This window comes from Myotis davidii, unplaced genomic scaffold, assembly GCF_000327345.1.
Source record: "Myotis davidii unplaced genomic scaffold, ASM32734v1 scaffold233, whole genome shotgun sequence".
NCBI classification, from domain to species: Eukaryota; Metazoa; Chordata; class Mammalia; order Chiroptera; family Vespertilionidae; genus Myotis; species Myotis davidii.
Window position 1 is genome coordinate 1,645,516 of NW_006285917.1, and position 501 is coordinate 1,646,016.

Genomic DNA, 501 nt, shown 5'->3' on the forward strand with positions numbered 1-501 from the left:
GCCTGAAGTGTCCCAGGTTGGATTCGGGTCAGGGGCATGTCCCTGGGTTGCGGGCACATCCCCAGTAGGAGATTCTCATCGATGTTTCTGACTCTCTATCTCTCTCCCTTCCTCTCTGTAAAAAAATCAATAAAATATATTTAAAAATAAATAAATAAATGCGAGAAGTCCACAGAAGGCTGACCTTTGGTATTCACGGTGAATTTGCATTTTATTACCTACTGCTGACTCAGTGGCCTAAAGCAAACTCCCCCAAAACCTGATAATCTTACTGTTTACTAAACATTGCCATTGATATGTCTGTTTGCATTCCTAAAAGGCAATTGTATATTCTAGTGAATAAAAGCAGACAGGAACCGAGACTCAGTGGAACTGGCTTCCCCCCATAATTTCAAAATTAACATTTCTTGTCTTGTGTGTCAATTTGTGCGTCAGCTCTTTCTCCAAGCCTTTGAACCCGAAAGCCACACGATTTGATTCCGGGTTAGGGTATATGCCTGG